Here is a 25,746-nt window from a genome sequence, read left to right on the forward strand (position 1 = left end):
TAATGAACTCGATAGTACAAAAACCCTCAAACAAAAGCAGTTCCACCTGAATTCCCTACTGGCCTCTAGTTTTGGTCTCCCTCACAAATCTCTACATCTACCCGAGCAAACACTTCAATAATGGGACTTGCCTCAAGTCTTCTCTTTCTGGCTCAGTGCTTTCCCCATGGCCAGTCTGCTTGTGATATTCAGGCTTTTAAACCCCTTCCAACTTCCTCTTGCAACCCAGTATTAACTGAAGGACATCGACTGGCCAAGTGCTGGTTTCAGGGCCAGGAGGTTTCAGATTCTGATCCTGAAGAGGTTCATCCTCCTTTTCATCTGTCTGAGGTGCTGAATCATTACTTATGATGCAATGAACAAACTACAGACTTCAGAGGGCAGGGCTGCTTGACAGGGTATTCCAAAATCCTTAGGAGCTTTGGGAACGGAAATGGGAATCAGAGTCTCTCTAAACCACACCATAAAATGGTGCAAATCCAGAAAGTTCACAACGCCAATGTTAAGGTGCAGAATTGATTTATCAGTCACTTGTATTGAACATAAGAACATAAGAAATAGGAGCAGGAGTAGGCCATCTAGCCCTTCGAGCCTGCCCCGCCATTCAATAAGATCTGAAGTGGCTCAGTTCCACTTTCCCACTTTCTCCCCATAACCCTTAATTCCCTTGCCTACCAAAAACCTATCTACCCGTGTCTTAAATATATTTAGCGAGGTCGCCTCCACCACTTCAATGGGCAGAGAATTCCAGCGATTCACCACCCTTTGAGTGAAGAAGTTCCTCCCCAACTCCGTTCTAAACTGCAACCCCCCTTATCTTGAGGCTGTGCCCTCTAGTCCTGCTGTCCTTTCTGAGCGGGAAGAATCTCTCCACCTCTACCCTATCCATCCCCTTCATTATCTTATATGTCTCTATAAGATCCACCCTCATCCTTCTAAACTCCAACGAGTACAGACCCAGTCTATTTAGTCTCTCTTCATAGTCCAACCCCCTCATCTCCGGTATCAGCCTACTGAACCTCCTCTGCACTCCCTCCAAGGCCAAAATACCCTTGCGCAAGTGCGGCGACCAAAACTGCACACAGTACTCCAGCTGCGGCTTCACCAGTGCCCTGTACAGTTGCAGCAAGACCTCCCTGCTTTTATATTCTATCCCCCTCGCTATAAAGGCCAGCATCCCATTCGTCTTCCTGATCACCTGCTGCACCTGCAGACTGGGTGTTTGCGACTCATGCACAAGGACCCCCAGGTCCCTCTGCATCGTAGCATGCTGCAGCTTTTCGCCCTTTAAATAGTAATCCCTCCTACTATTATTCCTGCCAAAGTGGATAACCTCACACTTGCTAACATTACACTCCATCTGCCAGGTCCTCGCCCACTCGCTCAGCCTATCTAGATCCCTCTGCAGACTTTCCACACCCTCCGCACAATTTGCTTTTCCACTTATCTTCGTGTCATCAGCAAATTTCGTCACCCTACACTCAGCCCCCTCCTCCAGATCATCTATATAAATGGTAAATAGCTGAGGCCCCAGCACCGATCCCTGCGGCACTCCACTAGTTACCAACCGCCAATCAGAATAGCACCCATTGATACCAACTCTCTGCCTCCTATTAGACAACCAATCCTCTATCCATTAGACAACCAATCCTCTATCCATTAGACAACCAATCCTCTATTGGAATGCAGTGAAAAGTATTGTTTCTTGTATGCTATATAGACAGAGCATACCTTTCATAGAGCACATAAGGGAGAAGGAAAGGATAGAGTGCAGAAAAGAGCATTGCAATTACCGATAGGGTGAGGAGAAAGAATGATGGTGAAATTCCAATTTTCTGGTTTTTGCTAGGTTAACAAGTGGAGAGGCACAAGCTGTCCATTAATTTGTTGGAATTTGGAGTTTATCATTGCGTCACTTCTAAGTTACAAATAGTTTGGTTTCTTTTATGTACCAATAATGGTCATTGAAAGTGCCATTATTTCGACAGTATTTCTGGACTAGTGTGACAATGCTTTTTGGTTTTAGTCTTGTTTTTGCTATCCAAAACTAGCTGTTCATCATTCTGCCATTTACATCTTCTCTAGACACAGCCCTCATGTCATTACTTGTCCTATTACCACTTTTCTCTCTGGCGCTGCGCCACCTTTTATCATTTAATCGTTTCTTCCTTCCACCCTATTACAGACCTTCCCCCTGTGTGTTTTATTCCATAAAGAATTCCCACAACACCAGTTTAAAGTCCAACAAGTTTACTTGTAGCAAAAGCTGCAAGCTTTCGGAACAGGCTGTCCCTTCGTCAGGTGGCTGGGATTTCTTTCGATTTTATCCCAGTCCAACGCCGGCATCTCCACATCATGACTATTTTATTCCATCCCACTCCTCCACACTTGCTCAAAAACAATTAATTATACTTACAATTTGTCCAAGTTCTAATCAATGATCAATGAAATGCTAGTCGGAATTTTCTCATCCCACTCACCGGGGGAAACATAGTGGGCGGGACAGGAAATTTGGTGGATCATTTAAAGGTCTGTTGACCTCGGGCAGGAATTTCCAGTCCTGGGGCATGCACGGCTGGACAATCCCGCCCATTGACTCTGCTTCTCTCTTTCTACAGATGCTGTCTGATCTGCTGAGTGTTTCCAGCATTTTCTGTTTTTATTTCAGATTTCCAGAGGTGGTCTCGTGGGCAGGATCCCCACCTCGGAGCCAGAAACTCGGGGTTCAAGTCCCACTCCAAGACTTGATGAGCGGGAAAGGTGCATTAATAACGCAGCAAAACAGGTAGGGTATCAACTTGTGAATCCTTCTAATGCACCAACGGTAGGTGGAAAGGGAGAATCAGCCATGTGAAGGAAAGAAGTGTGAGCCTCCACGAACATTATCAACATCTCTAGGCTCCAACTTGCATGTAAAAGTAGATGTTGCCACAGAAACCTGGACTCCATGAGTGGGAGGTGGGAGGGCAGTGTTGGTGCAATTGGCTGGTGTGTCTCGTGTTGGTGCCAACAGCATGGGGTTTGATTCATCATTCTGGCAGGAGTGAATGTGGAAGCTGTCTCCTTGCCGTACCTGTGGTGGAGGTTTTATTTTAATTCACTCTTGAGACATAGGTGTCGCCAGCATTTATTGCCCATCTCTAGTTGCTTGAGGGAAGTTTAAGAGTCAACCACAGTGCGGTGGCTCTGGAGTCACATGTAGGCCAGACTTTCCCTAAAGGACATTAATAAACCAGACTGGTTTTTCCAACAATTGACAATGAACATAAGAAATAGGAAATAGGAACAGGAGTAGGCCATCCAGCCCTTCGAGCCTGCCCCGCCATTCAATAAGATCATGGCTGATCTGTCACTGCTCAGTTCCACTTTCCCGCCCTCTCCCCATAACCCTTAATCCCCTCTCCTATCAAAAACCCATCAACCCGCGTCTTAAAAATATTTAGCGAGACAGCCTCCACCACTTCAACGGGCAGAGAATTCCAGAGATTCACCACCCTTTGAGTGAAGAAGTTCCTCCTCAACTCCGTTCTAAACCGCCCCCCTTTTATCTTGAGGCTGTGCCCCCTAGTCCTATTGTCTTTTTTGAGCGGGAAGAGTCTTTCCACCTCTATCCTATCCATCCCATTCATCATCTTATACGTCTCAATGAGATCTCCTCTCATTCTTCTAAACTCTAACGAGTATAAGCCCAGTTTATTCAGCCTCTCCTCATAGCTCAACCCCCTCAACTCCGGTATCAGCCTAGTAAACCTCCTCTGCACTCCCTCCAACATGGTTTCAACAGTCATCAGTAGATTCTTAATTCAAGATTTTTTTATTGAATTCAAATTCCACCATCTGCCACGGTGGAATTAGAATCCTGGTCCCTAGAACATCAGCCGAGTTTGCACATTAATATTCCCACGATAATACCACTAGGCCATTGCCTCCCCGCTGGCGCTGTGGGTCGGACAAGTTTTCAGGCAGAAAATTGGAGATTATTTCAGATCTCCAGCATCCTCAGGATTTTCCCTTTGTGTTCTGGCAAACCTAATGCTCCATCTCCCAGAGCTAGTGACAATGACCAGAACCATACAGCAATTTCAATCTAACAGAAATAACATTGTGTTTGAGTCACTTTCCCTGAAACCAAAGTGAATGGGATAGGGGGCAGGAGGTACCTGACTGGTACATTCATTGAGGAGGGGCTAACCTGGCAGATATATGCACTGAGTTTAAATGATTTGCTTTTGTAATAGCATAAGGCTAGTCTCCTATGCTGCATGACCCACACGGTTCTTTAATTCTAAAATTCAGCAAACGATAAAGGATTCTCCATTCACCCTTTTTTAGTGTCATAGGTAGGCTTACATTAACACTGCAGTGAAAATCCCCAAGTCGCCACAGTCTAGCGCCTGTTCGGGTACACTGAGGGAGAATTTAGCATGGCCGATGCACCTAACCAGCACGTCTTTTGGACTGTGGAATGGAACTGGAGCACCTGGAGGAAACCCACGCAGACACGGGGAGGATGTGCAGACTCCACATAAACAGTCACCCAAGCCAGGAATCGAACCCACTATGACACCATTCCCCCCCTATAACTACTTGGTGTGATCTTAGAATTGTAGAAATGGAATTAATGGGTTAATGCTGCCAATCAACAGCTAGGCCCAGACTTTCTGAAACCCAAAAGTATCCACGACTCCACAAATCGAACAAAAAGCTGCTGACAGCTCGTAATTCTCCCGTTATTCCAGCACTGAAAGTGAAAGTATTTTGACTTCTGTGTTCATTAGCAGTGACAAATGCTGTGCCGAGTTTTCTGCACTTTGTGATGAAGTCATATTGGCTAGGTCTTTGCTAAGGTTTCGCATTCATTGCCTGAAGCAAACAAAAAAAAAGGTATGCAATATCTAACTAACGGATGCTGGAAAACAAAGTTATTCCACTTACTGGGTCAGGCGACATCAATGAAAACTGATTTGTGAGCTGAGTGGATTTTTGACACGACAGTTGTTTATTTGGCTAGAATGATATACATCCTGACCTAAGTGCGAGGATATTGTTTACATCAGTATTATATTATTCCCATTGCATTTTTGAAAGCATTATTCAAAACAGGAATATTAACCCCCCGAGAGTTCAACGATTTCTTCCCAAAGTATTTACAATTTAGCATTGCAGGATCTCCAGTTTGGCAGTGTTTGGAATGACAGTTTTTAAAAACTGCATTGAAGAAAGGACCCTTACATTTATATAGCGCCTATTATGAACTCAGGAGACCACGGAGCATTTCACAGGCTTGCAATGTCGCTGCCGTTAGGTCGGGAATTGTAGCAGCCAATGTGTACAAAACAAGATCCCAGACACAGCAACATAATAAATGACCAATTGTACTGATGTTGGGCGGTTAGCTAAGATGGCGACATGCCAAGTGCACAGGGCAGAAAAATGGCTACAACGCACAATCAGTCCTCGTACAAAGAGAGAATGCTGGAGAAACTCAGCAGATCAGACAGCAGCTGTGGAGAGAGAATAGAGACAACGTTTCGAAAATGGACAACACTTCGTCAGGGCTCCAACGAAGTTGAGGTAGTTCTTTTGGCCGATCTCTTTGTCTTATCTCACAGTGATATATCATAGCATGAGCTATGATTAGGAAACCCTCTGACAATTAAGATACAATATGAAAAGAGATGGATGAGCAATAAATATCAGTCAGACTACCTTCAGAACCGCTCCATCTCATTTTTCAAGTTTCTATGGCATATTTTACATCAGACTGGTGATCAGAGGAAAGTTCAGTTCATATCTCATTTGAAAAACAACACCTACTCCAATGCTGAACTTCCTGAATGAGGTACTGAGCTATCGACACAGACCATGTACTCAAACCTCTGGGTTGGGGTTTGAACCCACAACCACGGGCTAAGTTTTTTTCTTTGCATCAAATTAATTAACAGTTGTGTTTGTGACACATTCTGAGAATGTAAAATAAGCTTTCTCTGTAACTGTAAGAATGAAATTTACATTGTAGATGCTGAACAGAGTACCTAATTTATGAAGCATATATTCTTTGCAAATGGTTGAGAATATTTCCAGTTTGTGCCACAGATATAGGATAGTTCACACATCTCATTAAAACACTGATTTGTCAGGTCCTTTGTTACTTGTTGTTTTGCAGTTATGGACCGTATGTTGATAAATTATATATATATATATGTGAGTTGTGATATATTCTGCCACCTATGCACAATACTACTGCTTTACTGCTGTACAATTACTAAAACGTGGCATTCTGACGAATCCCAGTTGAATGAACATACATACAAACATACACACAAATGAGAAGCAGGAGTAGACAGCTTGGCCCCTCAAGCCTGCTCCACTATTTAATAAGATCCCGGCTGATTTGATAGTAACCTAAACCCCACACTCCTACCTTTCACCCTCTTGTGAATCAAGAATCTATCTAACTCAGCCTTAAAAATACTAACTCAGCCTTAAAAATATACAAAGACTCCGCTTCCACTGCCATTTGAGGAAGAGTGTTCCAGAGACTTATACATGAGGACATCCAGATCCCTCTGCAATCTCTCACTATTTAGATAATGAGCTTCTTTTTTATTCTGTCAAAATGGACAATTTCACATTTGCCTAACTCATACTCCAATTGTTAGATTTTCTGCCCATTCAGTTAACCCATCTATGTACCTTTGTGGTCTCCTTGCAACTTCACAATTTACTTTCCTCCCTATTTTTGTGTTGTCAGCAAATTACCTTCAGCAAATGCCTTCAGTCCCTTCGTCCAAGTAATTTATATAAATTGTAAATAGTTGAGGCCCGAGCATTGATCCTTGTGGCACACCACTTGTCATATCCTGCCAACCAGAAAATGATCCATTTATGCCAACTCTCTCCCTGTTAGCTGGCCAATCTTCTAACCGCGCCAATGTTACCCCTGACATCTTGAACTATATTTCCCACAATAACTTTTGATGTGGCACTTTATCAAATGCCTTCTGGAAATCTAAATACTGTACATCCACTAGTTCCCCATTATCCTTTAAAGAACTAAAATAATTTGTTTAAATGATTTTCTTTTCACAAAACTTCATCCACTTTGCCTGATTGCCTTGCATATTTCCAAGTGCTCTGCTGTAACATCTTTAGTAATGGATTCTAACATTTTCCCCATGCTAGGTGATAGGCTAACTGGGCTATCCTTTCTTGCTTTCTGTCTCCCACCCTTTTTGAATAAAGGAGTTACATTTGCTATCTTTCAATCTAATGGAACCATCCCAAATCTAGGGAATTTTGGAAAATAAAAAGCAATGCATTGACTATTTCATTAGTCACTTCTTTCAAGACCTTAGGGTGAAGCCCATCTGCACTCAGCACAGTGGTTGGTACCGCTGCCTCACAGTAGCAGGGTCTGGGTTCAATTCCAGCCTCGGGTCTATGTGGAGTTTGCACATTCGCCCCATGCTTGTGTGGGTTTCCTCCAAGTGCTCTGGTTACCAAATTAAAATACGTGTTTAACCCATTCACTATCATCCTACTTTCCATTATCACTTCCCCAGACGCACATTTTCGAGGACCACAACTCACTTTGTTAACTCTTTTATTTAAACACTATAGAAACTCTTACTATGTCTCTCCATATTACTAGCTAGCTTTCTATTGACCTCTAGTTTTTCCTTCTTTCTTAATCTTGTTATCATTCTTTGATTTTCTTTATATTCTCTCCAGTCTTCTATCCTGTCACTTGCACAAATATATGATTTTTCAACGGGAATCCTTTGCCCAATGACAGCCCTACCTCCCATCCCCTCTCCCCCCCGATAGTATAAATCTTGCCTGATTTTCTTTGTCTTTAACGCTGACAAATGTTGACTGTATCTTCTCTCCATAGATGCTGTCAAACCAGATACATTTTTCCAGCATTTCTGTTTTTGTCAGGGAATGATATTCTTGTCTTCGTAGGTATGAAAGGAAGGTGTACTAGATTGATTCCTGAGATGAAAAGGTTGTCCTATGAAGACAGATTAAGTGGAATGTGTGTTTCTGTATGCTTTGGTGTGGACAAGAATGAGAGGTGCTGTTATTGAAATTCTGAGAGGGCTTGATGTACAATATCCTTAGAGGTTCTTTTCCTCATCTGAAGGTTCCAGAACTGGGGGAGGTCTAATCTCAGGGTAAGGATATTTTAGCCTTGGAGGGAGTGCAGAGGAGGTTTACTAGGCTGATGCCGGAGCTGAGGGGGTTGAGCTATGAGGAGAGGCTGAATAGATTAGGCTTGTACTCGTTAGAGTTTAGAAGAATGGGGGGAGATCTCATTGAGACGTATAAGATGATGAATGGGATGGATAGGATAGAGGTGGAGAGACTCTTCCCGCTCAGAAAGGACAGTAGGACTAGGGGGCACAGCCTCAAGATAAAGGGGGGGGGGGCGGTTTAGAACGGAGTTGAGGAGGAACTTCTTCACTCAAAGGGTGGTGAATCTCTGGAATTCTCTGCCCGTTGAAGTGGTGGAGGCTGCCTCGCTAAATATTTTTAAGACGCGGGTTGATGGGTTTTTGATGAGAGAGGGGATTAAGGGTTATGGGGAGAGGGCGGGAATGTGGAACTGAGCCACGACAGATCAGCCATGATCTTATTGAATGGCGGGGCAGGCTCGAAGGGCTAGTTGGCCTACTCCTGCTCCTATTTCTTATGTTTTTGATAAGCTAGGGGATTAAGGGTTATGGGGAGAGGGCGGGAATGTGGAACTGAGCCACGACAGATCAGCCATGATCTTATTGAATGGGGGGGCAGGCTCGAGGGGCTAGGTGGCCTACTCCTGCTCCTGTTTCTTATGTTCTTAAGAATGTAGGATGGAGATAAGAGGTAACTTCATTTTGATGACTGCCAATTTTCAGAATTCTTTACACTCTGGGACATGGATACACGGGCTGAGTCTAAGGAATTTGTGAACATTCGGGGAAATAAGGGACATTGAGACAATTCAGGAAGCTAGAGTTCAGGTGGAACATTGGTCGTGATCTTGAATGGCAGAGCAGGCTTGATGGGCCCACCCCTGTTCTTTTTCCGATGTTCTTGTATTATGTAAAAATTTCTTTTTAAAAGAGAATAAAACATTTTGTTCTGAACATGGGACAAATGAATTAGCTAAATTATCTTTTCCTATCCTTGTACTTCATTAAAAATTGAAAGATTTTACAAAAATATTTAATTCCTTTCGTAGCTTCTAAATTCCATAGTTTGGGCATTTAATCTCAGCCTATATTTTTTCACCAGTTAACTGCTGGAGGGAGACAGGGGAAATGTTGATGGGCTAATAACCCAGAGGCACAGAGTTTATTTATTAGCGTCACAAGTAGGCTTACATTAACACTGCAATGAAGTTATTGTGAAAATCCCCTAGCCGTCACACTTTGGCACCTTTTCAGGTACACTGAGGAAGAATTTAGCATGGCCAATGCTCCTAACTAGCACATCTTTCGGACTGTGGAAAGAAACCGGAGCACTTGGAGGAAACCCATGCAGACACGGGGAGAATGTGCAGGTTGTCCACAGACAGTGGCCCCAGCCGGGGATCGAACCCAGGTCCCCGGCTCTGTGAGGTAGTAATGCTAACCACTGTGTCACCAAGCCAAATGCTCTTGAGGGCATGGGTTCAAATCCCATCATGGTAGCTGATGGAAGTTAAAATAAAATATGTAATATAAAACTAGACTCTGTTACCGTGTCCAAAAAACTATCATCAATCGCTGTAAAAACCCACCTGGTTCCCTAATGTCATTCAGTGGAAGAAATCTGCCACTGGGGGCATGAATCTTTGAAGGTAACAAGACAAGTTGGGAGAAAGCATATGGGATCATTGGCTTTATACATGGAGGCATGGTTTACAGAAGCAAGGGGTATATGATAAACCTTTATAGAACTCTGCATAGACCTCAGTTGAAGGGTTATGTCCAATTCTGAGCACCGCACTTTAGAAAGGATATTTAAGCCTTGCAAAAGAAGACAGAGGAAATATGTTAAATGTGTTAAATGTGTTAAAATGGATGAGGGACTTCAGTTATCTGGAGAGACCAGAAAAACCAGAATTTTGCTCCATGGAGCGGAGAAGGTTGAAGGGGAAATTCAATACAGGAACTTGATAACAGCATTTATTGCCCATCCCTACTTGCCCTTGGAGGGCAGTTGAGAGTCAACTACATTGTTGTGGCTCTGAAGTCACATGTAGGCCAAATCAGGTAAGGATGGCAGATTTCCTTCCCTACAGGACATTAGTGAACCAGGTGGATTTTTCTGTCACTGTTTCATGGTCATCAGTAGATCCGTAATTCCAGATTTTTTTATATTATTGAATTCAAATTCTAACATTTGCCAGGGCGGGATTTGAACCTGGGTCCCCGGAACATTAGCCAAGTTTCAGGATTAACAGTCTAGCAATGATACCACTAGGCCATAGCTTCCCCCTAGACTAATTGGATCCTCTTTCAAAGATCTGCTGTAAGCATGCTGGCTGAAGAGTGTCCATCGATGCTCTTTGGTTCTATGAAAAGTAGTTCTCAATTATCTGCCAACAGTAACCCTGCAACCACATCAATCTTGCATGAGATTGGAAGTTTTAATACTTTTCATTTCATCTCACTTGCAAAAAATGGAGCAAGTGCCAGTGCAGAAACACAGCTTCACAAGCGGAACAAGAAACTCACAAGCAAGCAAAACAATGCAAACTGCAGCAAGTGATTGAGTGCAAGGGGAACTCAATCCAATTGTCGATATCTGCATTCAGATAAAGCTCATAAGTGACATGTAGCTGATATTATCTGAAACCCTTGATTATAGCTTGTAACTCCATCATTCATATTGATTAATCTCAGGGCCAGCTGAGCTGGGAGTCAGATCTGCTGTTAGCTGCAGCAAAAGTTAATCGGGGGATATAACATCAAAAGTGGATGGTGATTGAAGCATCTCTCCTTTTAAGTATAGGGTGAGTGTCAATGTTTTGCACCACTTTCCCAAGGATTTGCCAAAGACAATGGGCGGGATTTTCTGGCCGTGCTCGTCCCAAAATGAGAAAATCCCACCTGAGGTCAACAGATCTTCCCACGGTCCACCCGTCGCCCACTGCAATTCCTGGGGCAGGCAGAATGGGAAAATTCATCCCATAAAATTCAACTTTTGTTTGGTGCGATTCGCTGAAGTAGCTTACAGATATAAAATCTGATGTTGAAAACTCTTTTTGGTTTGCCTTTTGTAGGGCAAAATACATTAAACTCATAGCCAGCTATAGATGATATAATGCTGCAATGACCATAAAGACCAATAACATTTAAAAATAAACTCAAGCATCCAGTCAATGACTAAAGGGATCAGATGGCAGGGTTTCAGTTTTAAGACATTTACTGTAGCAAACAAATTGAAATAAACATTGTCTAAACATTACTTTGTTGTTAACATACTCTACACAACACAAAAGTTTCCCCTATTTAACTTTTAAGAACAACCAAAATCCCTCACCACAGTTTTACTTTCTGTTCCTTAAGCAGACACTCAACTCTCCTAGAATCAACCCAAAGTGAATCTCAGCTTCTGTTTCCTTCCTCAGCCAAATCTTCAAATCTCCAAACTGAATATCACAGTGAGAGTTTTCCGGGAGATCCGCAAGTTATCCTTCTAGTCAAAGCCTGATGAATGTTCCAGCTTCATTTAAACCCTCACGATCTTGATATCTTCAATCAGAGCTCACCAACAATCTACATGGTGAATAATAGAGACTGTTTGCATTTAATATTTTCGTCTCTCTATCTGATTCTTGCAGACTTACTCTGTCTGTGAGGATCAATCATATATCATAGAAATCATAGATCATAGGCAGTGCAAAAGGAGGCCATTTGGCCCATTGAGTCTGCACCGACCACAATCCCACCCAGACCCTATCCCCATAACCTATGTGTTTACCCTCGCTAGTCCCCCAACACTTAGGGTCAATTTAGCCAACCCACCTAACCTGGACATCTTTGGACTGTGGGAGGAAACCAGAGCACTTGGAGGAAAGCCACACAGACATTGGGGAGAATGTGCAGATCCCACACAGATCCGATCACAGACAGTGACCCACGCTGGGAATAGAACCCGGATCCCTGGCACTGTGATGTAGTAGTGCTAACCACTGTGCTCCCCATACTTTTAGGAAAACTGGCAAAGTAATCAAAAATGGCTTATGTGCTTTTCCCTTCTCAAAGTTCATCTCCATGGTAACTTGGCCCACACGTGTTTCGGGTGGAACAGTGGCACAATGGTTAGCACAGCTATATCACAGTGCCAGAGATCTAGGTTCTATTCCCAGCTTGGGTCACTGTCTGTGTGAAGTCTGCATGTTCTCCCCATGTCTGCGTGGGTTTTCCCCAGATGCTCCAGTCTCCTCCCATAGTCTGAAAGATATATTAGCTAGGCGCATTAGCCATGCTAAATTCTCCCTGAACACGTGCCAGTGTGTGGCAACTAGGGGATTTTTACTGTAATTTCATTGCAGTGTTAATGTAAACCTACTTGTGACACTAATAAATAAATTTTAAAACTTGAATCCAGGTAGAAATGTTAATTCACTGTCCTTTAGTCTCCTCAACTCCATTCTACTTCAAAATTAAATAGGTAGTTTAAAATATAACCATTTGCAAAATTTATTTTTCCGATCACTTCCCTTGGACTTAGAGACTAATAGTCCATCCACTGTAAGCACTATTGATCTAGTCACTGTTTCTAGGCATGAATATCTCACACCTTCTTTCCTGCAAGATAACACTCCCCTCTCTGCTTTAATAGCCAAACTTGTAGCTGGATAGAATGCAGAACAGATCACTTGGCCCTTCATTCCTCCATTTTACACTAAATTATAGGAGACCCAAAACATAACAATCTTACAGATGTCATATGTGTAACGATAATTTTATCCACTTTTAATCAAATACAACATCATCTCCATAGAATAAGTGCCATAGGGCAATGCGGCTTTATCTAGTTCTAACAATGGTCTCACTCCCTGACAATGGTTACTTAAACTCTCAGTTAATTTAGGTCCAGTCTTGGCTTCCTCAAATCAAACTGCTACTACCAAATCTATCATAAAGCTGATGCCCTTCATTTGAAGGTTACTCCATAAACGTGGCTTTTCTCAACTATAGAGCATCATTCGATAAACTTACATTGTAGCTCCCAGCTATGAGAAGCATCAATATGCCAAGGTGCAGAGTGGGCTAAAGAACAGAGAATGAGAGGGTAGGGATATTTCTGGAGCCCAAACTTAAAAGGTGAGTCACAGAGCTCAAACTGAGAGATATAATAGATGTGCAGTGAGTGTTTAGCAATATCACGAAGTGTGCTAGAGCGCTATTCGAAACACAGAGAGATCTAAAAGGGGAGAAACTGTCTAAAAGGGGAGAAACTGTCTAAAAGGGGAGAAAGTCTTCAACACTTTCAAAAGTTATGAAAAACAGGTATGGGTGGCACAGTAGTTAGCTCAGCTGCCTTACAGTGCCAGGGACAAAGGTTCAATTCCCGGCTTGGGTCACTGTCTGTGCGGAGACTGTACGTTGGCTGCGCGGCTTTCCTCCGGGTCCTCCGGTTTCCTCCCAGAGTCCGAAAGACATGCGGGTTAGGTGCATTGGCCATGTTAAATTCTCCCTCAGTGAGCCCGAATAGGCGCCAGAGTGTAGCAACTAGGGGATTTTCACAGGAACTTCATTAATGTAAAACTACTTGTGACACTAATAAGTAAGAAACAAACTTTCCCATAAATGGTTGAAATATTTTAAGCCTCAACTATCGTAAATTGTTACTCTAAGAAGAGTAAGAAACCATGGAAACATTACTTAATGTTCTGCAGAAGAATCAGTTAAATCCAAAATTTTGGGTGGGATTTTCCACGCACTCCCATGGCGAGTTTTACAGTGGCACAGGCAATGGGATCTTCAATGCGATTTGCCATTCTAAGTACCACCCAACACTGGAAACCCTCAGCAGAGATTTAGTGTCACCAGGAGACGTATAAGATGATGAATGGGATGGATAGGATAGAGGTGGAAAGACTCTTCCCGCTCAAAAAAGACAATAGGACTAGGGGGCACAGCCTCAAGATAAAAGGGGGGCGGTTTAGAACAGAGTTGAGGAGGAACTTCTTCACTCAAAGGGTGGTGAATCTCTGGAATTCTCTGCCCGTTGAAGTGGTGGAGGCTGCCTTGCTAAATATTTTTAAGACGTGGGTTGATGGGTTTTTGATAGGAGAGGGGATTAAGGGTTATGGGGAGAGGGCGGGAAAGTGGAACTGAGCAGCGACAGATCAGCCATGATCTTATTGAATGGCGGGGCAGGCTCGAAGGGCCAGATGGCCTACTCCTGCTCCTATTTCTTATGTTCTTATGTTCTTAGAAGATCCAGTTGACTAGAACAGCATTCCAGCCGTTAATTCTGCTTCTCTCCACACATGCTGCCACACCTGCTGAATTTTATTTTGTAATGGAAGCTCCACTGTGCATGTGAGGTGGGTGGCATGTTTTCTGGATTTATCTGAAAGTAAGACTGAGGCAGTGAGAGATGCAGTGGACTGAACCAATTCAACTGATGTTTTCCACTTTAAGAAGTCTCGCAACACCAGGTTAAAGCCCAATAGGTTTATTTGGTAGCACAAGCTTTCAGAGTCTCGCTCCTTTTTTCAGGTGAGTAAGGAATGAGGAGCACCTGAAGAAGGAGCGAGACTCCCAAAGCTCGTGCTACCAATTAAACCTGTTGGACTATAACTTGGTGTTGCGAGACTTCTTACTGTGCCCACCCCAGTCCAATGCCACCATCTCCGCATCATGTTTTCCACTTTGTCAGGCAATCCAAGCTCCCTGCACTGTGGGCCGCCATTCCTAAACAAGCACCCACATGGAAGATGGCAGCCCATCAATCAGCATATCAGAAATAAAAAGACTTCACAGCTGTCAGGAAGTGATGGCAAACATAATTTTGCAGGTTGAAGAGACAGTACCAATTTAGGTTAACATGTGCAATATCTTTTGGGTGCAATTATACCTGTAATATTTACACTTATTATTCCTGAGGCAAAGTAAATTGACTTTTTTTTGAGTGGCACTAAACATAGCATTTTACTAACATTAGTAAGTTAGACTGAATTCATTTTCCTGACATTTTTTGTTAGCATCATAAATTTTAGGCTGAGGTAGATTTTAGTTTGATATGATTTGGTTTGATTTATTATTGTCACATGTACAATATGAAAATACAGTGAAAAGCATTGTTTCTTGCACACTAAAGTGACAAAACATACTGTACATAGAGAATGAAAGGCGGGTATAGAATGTAGTGCTACAGTCATAGCTAGGATGTTGAGAAAGATCAACTTAATATAAGGTAGGTCCATTCAAAAGTCTGATGGCAGCAGGGAAGAAGTTGTTCTTGAGTCGGTTGGTATGTGATCTCAAACTTTTGTATCTTTTTCCGAATGGAAGAAGGTGGAAGAGTATATGTCTGGGGCATGTGTGGTCCTGGATTATGTTGGCTGCTTTTCCAAGGCAGCAGGAAGTGTAGACAGAGTCAATGGATGGGAGGATGGTTTGTGTGATGGACTGGACTATGTTCCCAACTCTTTGTGGTCTTGGACAGAGCAGGAGCCAAACAATCTGTGATACATTTGGAAAGGATGTTTTCGGTGTGCCTGTATAAATGTTGGAGAGCATCGTAGCAGACATGCCAAATTTCCTTAGCCTCCTGAGAAAGCCATTGGTGGGCTTTCTTAATTAAAGCATTGGCGGGAAGGCCCAGGACAGGTTGGGCCTCAAAGCTCTTGACCATTTCCACTTCATCCCCATTGATGTAGACAGGGGCATGCCCTCCAGTATGCTTCCTGAAGTCAATGACAATTTTACTAACATTGAGGGAGAGATTACTGTCATCGCACCAGTTCGCCAGGTTCTCTATCTCTGGAGAACTGGAGCTGACATGGCAGTGGGAGCTTAAAAGCGGTTTCGTCACTGGCCAGAAGCTTGATTTTCCTTTTTAAAATTAAAACTGATGCACATCTAATCAATCGTACATAAGTTTCGATAGTATATTGTGGCACAGTGACGTTTCCCCATCCCCAGTAACATAGGGTTAATGGTGGGATGATGTCCAAGCTGATGCGTCACTCAGAAGAGTTGAAAATGTGACAAATTCTATAAATATTTCGCTGTCATTGCCACCTCCGTAGCCAGCACAATGCAAAACGTCTAATAGGAAAGTGGCACAGGAATACATTGTGTACAGCTAAATACCATTTGAGTTGCAGATTATTCTTGCACTCAAAAGATACCCATTGTTGATGGTGTTAACAAAGCACTGTTTACACAAGTACTCCAGTACAATTCTCAGAGCAAGAAGTCGCCTGATGATAGGGTTGAGATCCATTATATTAAAACAGAAAGGACCTTGCTATAACAGTATACCAGCATGCATGCTGGAAGTCAGACGCAGGGCTGATTCTATTATTACTTGCCAGCGTGGGTGCCGATGCCTGTGTCTCAAAGAGCCTCGAGGCACTGTTGAGTGCATTGTATGGAGCAGTGCGGAGAATGCTGCTTCTCGCTAACAATTAAGCGTTAACGAAAAATATTAATAAGGGGCTTTCAATTTGGTGCAATGGAATTGTCGACCCTCACCGCTGCCCCTGGGAGGAAGTGGCCATGCATCTCAAATGCCGAGACCCCGCCCTCCTCCTGACAATTAAAAAATAAAACGGAACATGAGAAAAGTAAAATTTAAAAAGGCTTTTTTTTATTGTTTTGACATTTTGCATTAATTGGAACATAGAACGGCTCTCAAAACGTAATCTTTTTCGAGGACGTGTCACCACTCCGAGTGTGGCATGGACGGGGTTTGTCACCCGTGCAAAGGATTAAAGTGAATTCAGCAGTTCCTGGCAAAATATCAGTTCTGGCTGTGGCCTCCCTTTCATGGCACCCCATAAAACAGAAGTGTCACAGCATGTGGGGCAAAGAGAACAGAGCAAGCAGATTTATTTATATCGCTGTGCCATGTAATGCGAGGCAAACATGATTTCACTGCGATGCAAATGAGCTCTTAAAGCAGAACATTCCAAGTCCGAAAATGCTCGCTGGAATCTCAGCCTCTGATGCAGATACCACTGCAGAGTGACTTGTAGCAATTCTGAGAAGAGGAACTATGTGAAACAAAATCAATTTTGTTGACTTAATGATGGCGCATTGCCAAATCCACAGCACCTTTCCTCCACCCCACTCCCCCCTTTTAATTCTTCTTTTTCTCAAACCTTTTCCTCTTTCTCTTGTCCTTTTTTTATTAGTTCATGGGACATGGGTTTCAGCATTTCTTGCCCATCCCTAATTGCCCTTGAAGGGGGTGGGGGGGGGAGAAGTTAAGAGTCAACCACATTGATGTGGCTCTGGAGTCGGCCAGATAAGTTGAGGACGGCAGATTTCCTTCCCTAAAGTACATCAGTGAATGAGACGGGTTTTTAAGGCATTCGACAATAGTTTCGCGGACACTGTTAAACCCTTAATTCCTGATTCTTTTTATTGAATTCCACTATCCGCCGTGGCAGGATTCGAACCTGGGTTCCCAGAGCATCACCCTGGATTACTAGTTCGGTGACAATACCACAATGCCATTGCCTCCCCTTAACCAATAGGTTATTTGCCAAGCAAAAAATTGACGCTTGTAAAGCGTCTCTGGTAATTATTCCAAGGCACCCCTCTGAGTCAGGAAGGAAAGAAAAGCAGCGACAGAAGAAGGGCATGAGAATGTGATGCACAGCATCGCAGCCAAAACCAATCCTGTCATCAACTGATGAGCAGATTAATGTGCTTCCATCAGCTTAGTGGCTGATGATTAGGAGCTGACTCTCCATTCCTTAACACAGAGATATCACTTACATTCTACATCATGAGTCACCAGCTAAAACGCCCAACAAAACTGAAGACAATTCAATATGAGACCCTGTGGGGTACTGACACGTGGTAGCGATTGACTTTTTAAAAATTTGTTCATGGAATGTGGGCATCGCAGGCTTGACCAACATTTGTTGCCCGTCCCTAATTGTCATTGAAGGGGTAGTTAAGAGTCAACCACATTGCTGTGGGATCTGTAGTCCCATGTCAGCCAGATTGAGGAAGGACAGCAGATTTCCTTCCCTAAAGGACAGTAGTGAACTAAATGGGTTTTTACGCCAATCGACAATGGGTTTTTGTTAGACATTTTAAATCCAGATTTTTATTTAATTCAAATTTCACAATCTGATGTGGTGGGATTCAAACCCAGGTGCCCAAAGCATTACCCTGGGTCTCTGGATTACTAGTCCCATGGCAATACCACCACACTCCTCTTCACATTCCACACGGACTATATAAAAAAACATTTAGAGAAAAGGCTGTTTAATTGGTCCAGATGTTTCTTTTCCCTGATGATGAAGCCTCCATCTCGGTGAAATGTTACTTTCTCCAGTGTCTTTTATACCTGTTAGCACAGAGTTCGCTTCCTCAGCTTCAGATGTTTTGACACAGCTAGTTAGCAAGCTCAAATCCCTTAGGGACTGGCACTGCTACGAGCCATTACTAATGGCGGGTAGGATGAGAGCCTTTGAGTTATACTGTTAAAGGTCATTGGCAAAAGATGAACCGAGGATAAACCTCTCTTCAAGACCTTCACTAGTATTTGCAAACTGCACTGATCCTTTTTTCTGGCCCTTAAGCTAAATACTTGTCACATAATGCAAAGGGAGGTGCGAACGGTTCAATTGGTGCCGCGTAAACAGAGAAGAATTTATTGAAATAACTGGATAGCACAAACTGGGGACAGGATAAATTGCAGGATCAGGCAATTTACTCTCTGGCTGGCCAGCTACAAGCCGTTCTGTACTAAAATCTCACGAGTGCTGATACATGCATGAGTTTTCCTTTTATTCATTAGATATTAGCTTTGGCTCAGTGATAGCATCTTGCCCCTGAATCAGGAGATCATGATTTCCAACCCCAATCAAGAAATCTGAGTGCATAATCGAGGCTGACACTTCAGCTTAAAGTTTATTTATCTATTAGTGCCACAAGTAGGCTTGCATTAAACACTGCAATGAAGTTACTGTGAAAATCCCCTAGTCACCACACTCCGGCACCTGTTTGGGTACACTGTGGGAGAATTTAGCGTGGCCAATGCACCTAACCAGCACATCTTTTGGACTGTGAGAAGAAACCGGAGCACCCTAAGGAAACCCATGTGGAGAATATGCAAATTCTGTACAGACAGAGACCCAAGCGGGGAATGGAACCTGGATCCCTGGCGCTGTGAGGCAGCAGTGCTAACCATTGTGCCACCGTGTCGCCCCAGCATTCAACATTCTAGTGAGAGAGTGCTGCACAGTTGGAGATGCTGTCTTTTGGATCAAGTGTTCCAGTGATACCCTTAAGCCCTCTCAAATGGGCATAAATCATCCTGTCGATTTGAAGGGTAACCGGGGAATTCTCATAGTCACCTGAACAAAATTTATCCCATAATCAACATCACTAAAACAGATTATTTGGTCGGTTATCTCATTGTTATTTGTGGCAACCAGGTTTGACAACCTGGTTGTTGTAAGTTTCTGCCTTTGGTGCATCTTGGAAGCCTGGAAGTCACTAAGCTCTATACATATACCAGTTCTTCCTTTTGTCAACTGCAAACCTTTGGTAGCAAAGAGAATTCGGTGTTGAAAACAATCATTTTGCACCAGGATTCAAACCTAATCTACAGATCCAACTTTATAATTCAGTCAGATATTGACCAAAAGTTCAAAGTGGAATGAATTTGAACCTTCTGAACCTGCATATCTATAAACTACCAATGTTCAACTGTGTCTGTGAGGGCCCCTTAAACAATAGCAGACTTCAAGCGATTGTGACAATTAGAATCATAGAATCCATACACTGCAGAAGGAGGCTGTTCGGCCTATCGACAACTCTCTGACAGAATATCTTACCCAGGCCATCTCACCCACACATTCACCATGTTTAATCCATCTCACCTACACATTTTAGAACACTAAGGGGCAACTTAGCGTGACCAATCCACCTCAGCTCCACATCTTTGGACTGTGGGAGGTAACCAGAGCATCCAGAGGACACCCACGCAGACACGGACAGAACATGCAAACTCCACACAGTCACTCCAGGCTGGAATTGAACCCGGGGCCCTGATGCTGTGGGACAGCAGTGCTAACCACTGTGCCACCCTAACATGTGAGCCATGGCTCCATTTGGGGCACCCTTGACTTTCTGAGCCAGAATGTCGAGAGCTCATGTCCTACTCCAGGACTTTAGCAGAAAACTCTAAGCTTACTTTGCATTGCAGTGCTGAAGCACTGCTACACTACTGGAAGTGCTATCATTCAGTTTAACTCTATTGAACTGCGGCCCTGCCAATGCTCTCTGGTAAGTATTAAAAAATCCCATGGCAATATCCCGAAGAGTAGCAGGGAATTATCCCCGGTGTCCTGGCCATTATTTATCCCTCAATCAACAATACAAAAACAGAGTGGTCTGCCATTATCATACAGCTATTTGTGGGAGCTTCCTGTGCTCAAAATGGCTGCCATGTTTCCTGCATTATAGCAGCAACTATACTTCAGTAAGTGCTTCACTGGCTGTAACTGAAGCACTTTCAGACAGATGTTCTAACATCATGAAAGACATGCAGGTCCTTATTTTAATACTAACCTTTGAAGGGTGATGCCAGATGCCCAAAGATAAACAATGCTATAGCCACACAAGATGTTATTTGTTGGTATGAAGCAACAGGATTGGCACGCAAAATATATCCGGACAGAAAAACATGCAATAAAGAGTTTCTGGTGGCTTCAGGGACCCAAGTTGGATACCTGTACATTGGACAAGTTCACAGCAGGGATCCACATTCACATTCACCAATTCTCAATGAAACTGTGAGGCAGCTCGATCACAGCTACGTACAATTGCATAGAATCTACAACATAGAAAAATGCCATTTGATCCAAAAGGTTTGTGCTGGTGCTTATAGAATCATAGAATCCTACAGTGCAGAAGAAAGCCATTTGGTCCACTGGGTCTGCACCAACCACAATCTCACCCAAGGCCCTATCCCCATAACCCCATGCATTTACCTTAGCTAGTCCGCCTGACATTAAGGGGCAATTTAGCATGGCCAACGCACCTAACCCACACATCTTTGGACTGTGGGAGGAAAACGGAGCATCCGGAGGAAAGACACACAGATACAGGGAGAAGGCGCAAATTCCATACAGACTAAGCTGGGAATCAAACCAGGTCCCTGGCGCTGTGAGACAGCAGTGCTAACCACTGTGCCACCATGTCGCCCATTATGTTCCGCATGAGCTTCCTCTCACCCTACTTCATTTAACTATACCCTGTGTATCCTCCTATTCCTTTTCCTCCTCATGTGCATATCCCGAAAAACAGCCGTGTCAATCACCTCAACTACTCCATGTGACAGCAAGTTGCACAGTTCACCCTTTCCAAGCCAGAGAGCGGGTAAATATCAAAACAGCAAATTAATTGATGATAAAACTGAAAAACTGCAAACAATTCATGTTGCTTCCAGTGATCGAGGTAGACAACTGCTGAACTGCTAATGTCGCAAGAATTACCTTCAGTATAAATCAACACACCCAGAGCATCTCTTCTAGTGTCTCCCGTAATGCTTCCTTGTAAATCAGGTATTTGTTCAGTCAGGCCTTGTGACTGTTAATGTATTAAGAACTAACAACACTTAACAAGCATGATGGCATTAAATAAATAATTTATAGATGTTATTACAAAAATATGCGCTTGGCTCCAAAATGCCTGTGCACTTCAGTTTGAAGCCCAGACCGATATCAATTTGGGTATAGAATTGAACTTGTTCGCCAGAGAGGATGGCGCTTTTGGTAAATCATTAGGGTAATATAAAGTGAAAAGTGCACTGAGTCTGTCTCGTTCTTCTCTTGAAACGAGACATCATGATGTGGTTAGGGGCAAAGATGAGACTCAATTGATTCCTTAAAGTAACCACGCCCTCCCCCTCTCCCCCACCGCCCCCGCAAACACTTGATATTCTGCTATCACCTTGTTTAAAACTCAGCAAAGTCATGATTGAACTAATAGAAAGAATGTTGAATACTTACTTGGGAAATAGAATATATAAGCAATTTGGAGAAAGGTCAGCAATAAGGGTGGCACAGTGGCACAGCAGTCAGCACTGCTGTCTCACAGCGCCAGGGACTTGGGTCCAATCCCGGCCTCGGGTCATTGTTGGTGTGGAGTTTGCACGTTCTCCTCGTGTCTGCGTGGGTTTCCTCCGGGTGCTCCGGTTTCCTCCCACAGTCCGGAGACGTGAAGCTTAGGTTGATTGGCCATACTGAAGTGCCCCTTAATGTTAGGGAGTTTAGTGGGGTAATAATTGGGATAATGCCTGGGTGGGATTGTGGCCAATGCAGGTTTGACGGGCCAAATGGCCTCCTTCTATACTGTAGCGATTCTATGATTAAGGCTGAAAATTTTGAATTAGCATGGTTGACAAAATGGCGCAGGTTCAGGAGATAACTGCTTTCCTTCTCATACTAAAACCACTTTTACTTATAGCTCATGTTTTCCATTCCTTTCTGGCATTCTTTTCACCTCTATCAAAATGCCAAGCTCTGGAGCGAAACTCTACACCTCAATAGATATCAGATTGGACTTCAAAGTGATTTGAGCAGACATTTTGGAGCCAAGTGCATAAAATCTCTGTGGTGGTATCCAGAATATATTAATTTAGTGTCACAAGGCTATATGTATTGGGTTATTGATACATTAACAATCATTGGGCCTTGCACATTTAAGTCTTCAATGAATGTCATACAGAGGTTCAGAAATTAATACAGGAAGTGATTATTTTGTACCAATTAAACTTCTCTGACTTCAGTTCATCACACCCACAAAGCCATAAGAGTTCTTAGATTCCATCACCTGATTATTCGATGCTTTGCTCTTTGATATTTCAATGAAAGAAGTTATGCTAAATATTTATAAATCACCGGTTAGGTTTCAGCTTCTACTCTGCATCTAATTCTGCACTTCAAACTTCACAAAGGCTGTCAAAGTTTTGGAGAGATTGTTGAGGAGAATTACCAGAATATTACAAGGGAATCATAGTATCCCTCCAGTGCAGAAGGAGGCTATTTGGCCCATTGAGTCTGCACCAACAACAATCCCACCTTATCCCCGAAACTACATATTTACCACGTTAATCTCTCTAACCTACGCATCCTGGGACACTAAGGAGCAAGTTAATATGGTCAACACACCTAACCCACACATTTTGGTCTGTGGGAGGAAATTGGGGCATCCGAAGGAAACCCATGGAGACATGGGGAGAATGTGCAAACTCCACACAGACAGTGACCCAAGCCAGGAATCAAACCCAGGTCGCTGGACCTGTGAGGCAGCAGTGCTAACCACTGAGCCGCCCCCATTCAGTTTGGTGCAGAGACGAGTGCTTTGAACAGAGACAATTAAGTTTGATTTAATGGAGGAATTCAAAATTATGAAGGGTTGGGGGGGGGGACAGTTGATGAGGTAAATAAGGAGTAATCATTCTCATTTTTCGGAGAGTTGGTATCAGAAAACACAAATTTGAGGTAACTGTCAGAAGAACCATAAGGGAGATAAGGAATTTCTTTACAGCCATTTCTTATGACCTCATTGCTTAAACAGTTGGTGGAAGCAAATTCAATAACTTAATTTGAAAGAGGAAGTGGGTGAGGAAACACTTGCAAAGTTTTGTGAAAAAGCAAAGCAGCCGTTATGAGATTATGTGGAAAAAGCTATAAGCCTCAACATTGTACATTGTTTTCAATCAAGACTAATTGGATAAGTCTTCATGGACCCAGCATGATCATAATGGACCGAACGGCCATTGGGATGCTCTCGGGCATTCTAGTTTGCTACAGAAATTAGTTACATTGTGAATAAACCATTTATAAACAGAGTTTTTAAACTATAGAAGTCTATTGCTCAGAATAAGGCTGTTTGGCATTTATGATGGCACTTTGCTGGAGAACCTCAGTACCAATAGCACTTCTTCTCTCCCCACAGACCTACAAAGTTTCTTTTCTAATATTATTCCAATCCACTTTTACAAATGCAATGAGTTTTTCTGCAACAACAGCTCATGGCTAAGCATTCTATGCTCCAACGACTGCTATACTACAATAATTTCTCCCATTAACTCTGCCAACCAATCAGAAAAATTAATCTCACAGCACTTCCCAAGAAGTGCAGCGATTGCTATTATGTTGGTAAAATTGCTTGTCCTGAAAAATCTAATCCAGGCTGACACTTCAGTGCAGGTAGTGCTGCACTGTTGGAGCTAAGGTCTCTCACATATGATTTTAAACTGAGGCCCACTGGTATGGATGTAAACATAATTCCATAATCCCGAATCTGAAGGGAAGAGGAGGTATTCCTGTTATCCTGACCAATTTTCCTCCCTCAAGTAACACCGAAAGCAAATGATCAGGTCAGTATCTTGTTGTCCATGCAGCCTTGGTGCACATCCACTGGTTACCATCGGACAACAAGGGCTACACTTCAAAGAAAATAAACTTCATTGGCGAGAAAGTGCCTCATCCTGAGGCTGTGAAAAATACAAGTCTTCTTATTCAACTTGACAGTTTCACATCCATCTCTCATATTCTTCTAAATAGTTTTACCTTTGCAAATTTCAGCTCCCCGAGAATAATGTTAAAAGGCTGAGGTTGATTTGCAGTCACATAATATAATGCAAACACAACTGATAACAGTACAGGCTACAGCTGTTAGAGGTAATATTCCCGTACCCTCATCAATGCTCACTGAACTAAGAGCTAACATTTACTCTTGCTTTTGACTCCAAATGTTCCGAAGTTGAGTAAAATTCATTTGAGACACATTTAGCGGCAAAGAGGCGCATTGGTTGCTGCAAGAATCCAGAGATGAGACCTCTCCCTAATACAAATGGTTCATTTCAAAGTAGTGCTAGGCACGGCGCAGGAGAAATATTCAAAGAACCCATGTTGCTCATTACTCACTTGCGTCATTAAGATGTCTAATGTTCAGGAAGATCAAACGTCGACCAAAGGATGAGTGACAAAATCAGGTTACAAAGATATCAAAACAATGACATCGGTGAGAGAAGTTAGTTGCGTGACGTTATCTTCATTATAACATTTGAAAGGAAAGGCAACCTCTGATCAAAGTGACAATCCTTCAAGCTCCCTCCTCATTCGAAAACTGATGCAAAATATCCATGCTGTCACGTGCAATTTGCACGGCTCCCAAAATAGTGTTCACTGAGGGGAGTAACTGCTGTTAAAAGCAGCCATTATGAGATTATGTGGAAAGGACTTTAAACCTCAATATTGTACATTGCTTTCAATCAAGGTTAATAGATGTGAAAGGTGCATTGTGGTTCCAAATAATTAACCAATTTAAAACAAGACAAAAGGAAAGCTACAGTTTGTTGAGAAAAGGGAAGTAATGGATTGTTCTGGCACATAATTCACTTGAGCAATGTTCATCAACATAGATCAGGCACCATTGACACTGTCCCCAACAATCTAGATCTATTTAATTCCGGCCTTTCACATCAATTGTATCTCAAAAGTAGCCAACAGCAAATGTAATCTGTCGCTAAAAGCACAGCCTGATCACC

At 42.9% G+C, this 25,746-nt stretch overlaps 1 protein-coding gene across 3 annotated transcripts in view; it reads right to left on the minus strand.

Annotated features, from left to right (window-relative positions):
- The window catches only part of cacnb4a (calcium channel, voltage-dependent, beta 4a subunit), a 233,842-nt gene that overhangs the window by 162,636 nt on the left and 45,460 nt on the right, over positions 1-25,746 (minus strand). The gene's annotated exons all lie outside the window — the stretch shown is intronic.

Source organism: Carcharhinus amblyrhynchos, chromosome 11 (assembly GCF_965287045.1).
Source record: "Carcharhinus amblyrhynchos chromosome 11, sCarAmb.v2.hapA, whole genome shotgun sequence".
Classification (NCBI taxonomy): Eukaryota; Metazoa; Chordata; class Chondrichthyes; order Carcharhiniformes; family Carcharhinidae; genus Carcharhinus; species Carcharhinus amblyrhynchos.